The following is a 7,174-nucleotide window of genomic DNA, read 5'->3' as shown; positions in this document are numbered from 1 at the left end:
CTATTACTTGATCGTTAGTCAAATCAGGGGTAATGCCAGTGAAACGTACCAGCGGATTCTTTAAGACTGGCAAAGAGGCTGTTAGATTGGGTGATTTCTGCTTCAAGGCTTCATTGAATTTTTCTCGTTCCTGTTCTGTGTCGCATGTGATGGCAACTTTATTATTTCTAGTCGTTCGCACGCTAGCAATGCCTATACCCATGCTGATCACATCAACTGAGGACTTAATTTCCTCGATTATGTCTTTTCCTGTATATGTTGGGTCAGTGGATTCAAGTAGCACAGTAAAGCTTGTTTTGGGGGGTACAGGGTTATATTGTTTTTGGTGATTGGTAGTTGGAGGGATTGCAGCAACAGCAGCGTATGACATTCTCTGGCTATTTGGTGTATTCACATATTTACGCGATAGGGGTTTATTAGGGTAAGTAGGGAGTGAATTATTTTTTCGTTTAAAACCTAACAAGTGATATATTGTTGGATAGGTATTGAAAAATAAATAGGGATTTACATAAATAATTTTTTGATAATCTTAATATTTTCGGAAGTAATCGCTCCAAAAGTTTAAAATTATGCGTCCCCCCGCCTCTTTAACTTTTGAACCATAAGTTTAAAAAATATGAAAAAAAAAAAACACAACAGTAGAACTCTGTGAAGACTTTCTAGGAAAATTGTTTTGAACTTGATAGGTTCTGTAGTATTTGAGGAAAATACGGGAAACTATGGAACCCTACACTGAACGTGGCCCGACACGCTCTTGGCCAGTTTTTTACTAAATGGACTTGGAGTAGTTTTGCCGGTTATCGCGTAAACAAAACAGTGCATAGTGCTGCGTGTAAGCATGCTTGCGAGATAACCCCCGACGCAAAAACGACAGGGTGTTATAAGTTTGATGTGTCTGTCTGTCTGTCAGTGTATGTCTGTCTGTGGCATCGTAGCTCCCGAACTGATGAGCCGATTTAGATTTTTTTTTGTTTGAAAGCTGAATTAGTCGGGAGTGTTATTAGCCATGTTTCATGAAAATATTTGTCCACCATGTCGAGGGGTTTAAAATAAAAATATTTTGTGGTTAGGTTTATAACATTAAATTATTTAAACGAGATGTGCGCTAACGATCAAAATGATCGTCGAAATCGTATTGAAACCTGTTTGAAGCCTCATCTTGCTCTTGAGTATTATTTCACACTCTGCCTCCAATATTGATATGACGTACAGTCAAATGTACTATCGCTTTAAAGTTGACAAGTTAAGATGAAACATATTTGGAAACAATTTTTACACTTAGAACTTGTACATTCCTTTTCGCTGTTGTAAGTATACAGCAAAGAGGAGTGTACAAGTTTCTAATGGGTTGGCAACGCGTATGTGACGCTCCTTGAGGTTCAAGTTCCTCAACGCCCTCCTCTTGTCCCCCGCCGTTGTCTGGGTTGCGATGGCGGTGGTCAGGCGGACCGTATGCTTGTTTGCTACCGACGTGGTCGCTGGTAGCCTAGCGGTACGTGCGACTTTCGTTCCGGAGGTCGCGGGTTCGTTGAGTTTTTCGAAATTTATGTGCGAAATATTTGATATTTGCCGAGCTTTCCGGTGAAGTATAATGGCAGTCGCTTTCGTAAACGCCAAATCTTGGGATTAGTTGTCAAAGCGGACTAGCCGTGGCACTGTACAGACTCCTTATGGCCCGTATCAGGTAAAACTATACTTCACTGCGAGTGCAGCTTTACCTGCTTTCTACTAAATGGACATGGAAGTAATGTTGCCGCGTAAACTAGACTTTATCGCCGACGTAAGGAATGGGACAAGTGCTCCGTCCGGAAAAACGCTGCACGCATGCGGATGTCTTGCAACTGACCTGTGTTTTGACCTAATTTAGCGATACTGCATTGAGCAATAAAGAAAGGTACATGTTAAATACTGCAAAAAAAGATAAGTTAAACCAAAGAGGATGGAGTATTATAGAGAGTTACTGTCGAAGTAAAATGTGTAATCACAGTGCATAGACTGCTATCTCTTGACATAGGCTTAAAACTGTTGAACCTCAGTTTTGACAATTTGGCCCATATTATTAGCTTGATGTGTGTTAAAATGTCAAATTTTCATATTAGCGCCATCTAGCTGAGTGTACCCCAAAGGTGTAATGCCATTTTTCTACTCGTCGACTTTAATCTGTCAATTAGGACACCACAGACTAAACTATAAGCGCAGACTTTTCAGTGTTAGGTAGCCTTTGACACTTAGTTAACTATAATATTTCATTACAGTTCACTTTTAGTTAACTGTAATAATTTCAAAAATAGAACTTCATACAAGTTCTATACTAATTTGCGATATCTGGCAAACTTTTTTGCATCTGAAACACGTTTTTTTTTATCTATCGCGTTATCGACCAATCAGAGACGGTTGTTTGTAATACAATTGGTTGCCAGGTACATTAACATTAATTTTAACATTGAATGATGATATTTTTCGTCCATTGATGATGAAGATGATGACTCATAGAAAAAGTATTGTATACAATTGTGATATAATTAAGCTTTTCACTCTCGTACCGTACTATTAGGCCACTCAGCAAACTTCGTGCCCTAAACATGGTACTCGACTGAAAAGCTTTGTATTATATCACGATTGTATAAAATACTATTAGGCCACCGTACCTTTTTCTGTATGGTACTGAGCAACTCGAACGAATGAATTCGCCGTTCGAAAGTCTGTGGAAAACGACGTAATGCTACGACTTTCGAACGGCGAATTCATGCGTTCGAGATTCAAATATAGGTCCCCTGGTCGCTCTCTTTTCGGTGGCTATAATAAATTTTAGATCACTGAGACAAAATGGCAAGGTAGTTATACCACACCTCGGACACTGGCGATCAAATATATGAAAGAGGCGCGTTCCTAGCACACAGTATAAGCTCGTGTAGGTGAACGCGTACTATGCTTGTATAAGTGAAATATGACAGGTCGACTGTTCACGTTTTTGACAGGCGGTAACTGTGAGGTAACCGAGAGGGGGTGGGAGGCACTTTCAGCGGGGAGCGGGAGTGGCCATACTGTACGATAGTACTCTTTATTATACTGTGGTTATACCAAGGATTATTATTTATATAGAATTTATAATGTTCACACTAAGAATCGTACCACCATTTTTTAGCGCCATCTATTAAATACTATCATTACTACACTGATGATGCCAAGAAATTTATTTTTTCAAAATATGTATTGACGTGATATCATGATATTAAAATAAAGAAGCATGTCACTTGTTCTTATAAATAATAAAAACACGCAAAAATATTTGGGGAAAATATGATTTATGGCCCAGGCTGCGAAACAGCGCCATCTAGTGTTAAGCCTAAACGGCTCATACATTTCAGGGGTACGCTTTTTTGTATGGGCTTTGTCTGCCCCGTATATATATGGTCCTTCGCGATCACAATAGATCAGAAATGGTCGCAGTTATACATAAGGCGCCCTGAAGACTTAAAAAGCCCCTAACCTAGAAGAAGAAGAAGAAGAATTATATATGGTCCTTGGTAGTACATAGTTTCAATTCACCCTATATTCTAGCGAATGTATTGTAAGAGGATATATATGTACTGTATAAAACATAGCATAGGATTGAAATTCACTGCCACATAGACAGTACGATGAACGTTATTCAATTCACATAACTGTACCTACAAGTAGCTATCGCGTTGTGTTGAGTTCCGTAGATCGCTGTCGCGGTGCCATTGTCACGTTCAACGAACACGCGGTATAGTCACTGGTTCCACCGCAAGCTAGTAAGCTATCGCCGTGTCTTGCGTGGGCGACGGTCACGCGACCGTCGCCGTCGCGTCTCATCGCATCGTCTACTTTCATATCGATAAGGTTTGATTTCGTATGCGTCGCATCGCCGTCGCGCGACCATCGCGCGACCGTCGCCCACGCAAGCCACGGCGTATGAGCTATCGGCTATAAAAACGAACAAAATATAAGCACTCCAGTGCAAATAAAAGAGACACGACGATATTGATAGCTCACCGCTGGGCGAGTAACTATAAACATTGCCGTGTCTATTTAGGGTTCCGTACCAAAAAGGTAGAAAAGGAAGCCTTATGGCGACGCTCTGTCCTTTTGTCTGTCTGTCACATTTCTAAATATCTCGAGAACTACTTATGCTATCGATTTGAAATTTGGAACAGTTATGAACATTTTTAACCTCTACAAGCTGAAACTATTATTTTTAAAAATATATTGATATTAATTATAGAAAATGGCCAAAATGGGAGGGGGGGCAAACTGTAAATGTCAAGTTACTAGGTCAAGTGGGGTATCGTTAGAAAGAACTCAAATTGTACAAAAAACTTTTCAGATTTATTTTTCAACTTAACCACCCTTGCGGATTATATCGAACTTCAAATTAATACGTAATTATACGTAAAAAATCTGTCTTAAATAAAGAAAAAACTGTCCAAATCGGTTAACATTATAAATAATTATATATTAGCGAAATCGCCGAGAGATGGCGCTGTACCTGTAGGTAAATAATTATAGTCAAATCTTGTAAGTTATACATATGAGATAGGTACATGAGATTATTTTAACTTTTGTAAGCTTGTACGGATACGGATACGGAACGTGGGCGAGTCCGACTCGAACTTGGCCGGTTTTTTTATTTACACGGGAGTGATTAAGTATCTTTTGTTCGTTTTTGTAGTCGATGGCTCATAGTTTACTAGCTCGCGGTGGGACCAGTGCCATACCTAGGTACCTAGCCAACGTCGAAATAGCTTACGCTTCCTAATCTTTGTAACTCTTTCCTTATCGCTCTTCTGTAGTTGCGCGACAGAGCCTGACTGTGGTTTGATAGCCTTCACCTTAATTCGTTACAATAGGGTGAAAAAATGTACACATATTTATGAACTCGACTGTACCATCAATAGGCAACTTGACTGTAGTTAAAATAAAATATTTTATACCATGCACGAAATAAAGAATCAGATAATTATAAGAAAAACATGGACAGAAGTTATTTTTAACTCCAATTTATAAATCAGATAGAAATATATAAAGTAAATCAGTTTGATCGTAACGTCACTCAATTCAATTTCATATTATATTAATTCCATATTAGCAAGTCGTTCAAAATCATTTTGACAGTTCTTAAAAAGAAGCTGATTTGACTAGGAGGCAAGTTGTCCATGATTGTGTCTTCGGGGTTAGCTGGCAGGCAAGCATGGTCGCGTGATAAACGATATAACGTCAGCCGGCGTAGCCGAAAGGCAATCGTCGACGCCAGACGCCAGACGCCGAAATGCGTCTAGCTCGTTCGCGCCAATACACAAGAGCGATAGAGATAGATAGCTACGAAACATAATATCGTGAGCATTTGTGAATTCGGCTACGCATACAGGCCGTCCTTTTCGCACTATTCGTAAGTGCGATATGTGATAAAGTTTATCAAACTACTTAGTGTGCTACGCCCACTAACTATACTTAGTGTCATCTATGATGTCACGCAGATTTGTCAAATCTAGCCGTTATTAACATGACATTACGAGTCAAGACGTGCGTATTCAGGAATGGTAATATATATCTTTATACTATAGAAGAGTAAGTATGGGAATAGTTGTAACTCCATACATCAGTAAAAGGCATAGTTAAGTGACATCTAGCGACAATCACGCGTCGATCGCGCGTCAAATAGCATGAATTATCAGTACCACTACTCGATACTAGGTGGCAACTGTGTCTCGTCTGCCAAAAATTTAATATTAGAACAGTTTACAACTTATATTACAAGCAGAAGGAATTGAAAACAGAATACTGATTAATACTATTGTTATATTAGCTAAAAATTTGTGACTTTTCGTTCGTCGCGACATCTATTATTGACAAGTAGCAACACGTGATTGACGCGTGATTGTCGCTAGATGTCACTAAACTATGCCTAAACAAATAACCCGCATTTACTAATGTATGGAGTCTTCTTCCCTTACTTATTCCTCTATGCTTTATACGCATCATATATTATGTGATTCAATTTGTGGGCAGACAACCGAATGTTGTCTGTGGTGACTCTGATTGATTACTTTACAGTACGCTGTACACGTGTAGGGACGAAATCCGTCTGCGGTTGACATAGAAATAATATCTAGAAGAGGATTAACTCTGAAATCTGATGCTAAACTACTCTACAGTGGCGATCAAATATATGAAAGAGGTGCGTTTCTATGCACAGTCTAAGCTCTTGTAGGTGAACGGCTGAACGTGCGTACCATGCTTGTATGAGTGAGATATGACAGGTCAACTGCAGGGTTAGCACATGATTGCCGTGAGAGTATGTCGCCGCGAGATAGACTACCCGTTCTTATGTCATTAAAACAGAAGAAGACGTGTCATCTATCTCGCGGTGACATACTCTCGCGGCTATCATGTGCTAGGCCTAGGTCGCGTTCTAGACAGGCGGTAACTGTGACGTAACCGAGAGCGGCACTTTCATTGGAAAGCGGGAGTGGTCATACTGTACGAATAGTACTATTATACTGTGCTACTGTGTTAGGTCAATAATGTATCTTATGGGTTTAACCCATACTATTACTACCCATAAAAACGCCATATTTTTATTTTGTATCGATATTTTTTTTCAGTTAATAAAAGTTATCTTATTATATTTCTTGTCCTATACTAAACACAGTTTAGAGATACGCCCGTATTAGATTTACACACTGTGTAGTGGTGGTCCATCAATATTGCTTGCTATAACTGCAAGGATAGGTCAAGGAGGGTCGAATATCCCTATTAATTAGTGCCTGATACCGTCTAGGATTCCTAGGCAATTAGCTTTGTTAGCAAATAGGTCAATTTCGCGAAGTGATAGTATATTGCGGCTGATAAATTATTTGATAATATACGGTGTATCGTGAGGAAACCGAATAATTTAAACAGCGTATTCCTCATTATATTAGAAGAGTAAAATGTCATATAAACTTTTCTGGATTTTGCCTACTTTCAGATATATGAGCATCCAAAAAAATAACAATTATTATTTCTCTGAACAAAACGCTGTTTTGATGGCGGCGATGCCGTTTAAATCGGACATACTCTAACGCCGTGGCTTGCGTGGGCGACGGTCGCGCGATGGTCGCGCGACGGCGATGCGACGCATACGAAATCAAACCTTATTGATATGGAAGTA

Source organism: Leguminivora glycinivorella, chromosome 7 (assembly GCF_023078275.1).
Source record: "Leguminivora glycinivorella isolate SPB_JAAS2020 chromosome 7, LegGlyc_1.1, whole genome shotgun sequence".
Classification (NCBI taxonomy): Eukaryota; Metazoa; Arthropoda; class Insecta; order Lepidoptera; family Tortricidae; genus Leguminivora; species Leguminivora glycinivorella.
Note: the sequence above shows the minus strand (reverse complement) of the source record.